Source organism: Penaeus monodon, chromosome 29, assembly GCF_015228065.2.
Source record: "Penaeus monodon isolate SGIC_2016 chromosome 29, NSTDA_Pmon_1, whole genome shotgun sequence".
Classification (NCBI taxonomy): domain Eukaryota; kingdom Metazoa; phylum Arthropoda; class Malacostraca; order Decapoda; family Penaeidae; genus Penaeus; species Penaeus monodon.
In genome coordinates this window covers 24,700,288-24,700,504 of record NC_051414.1, presented here as the reverse complement: position 1 = coordinate 24,700,504, position 217 = coordinate 24,700,288, and positions in this window count along the sequence as shown.

Genomic DNA, 217 nt, shown 5'->3' with positions numbered 1-217 from the left:
ATTATCAACAAGGTGAAAAGGCTGAACGACCACTCTTCCTGTATCAGAGAATTGAACGACGCATGAAGAGCAAAATGATAATTGTGTCGGAATTGGCAGTCAAGAGAAGAGCTGCTGTGTGGGTGAGTAGCGGGTGTGAGGATACGAACGTCTTGTTCATACACAAAAAGGGAAGGGGTGAAGAAACGTATGGAGTAAAGAAAATGTTGATAATGAG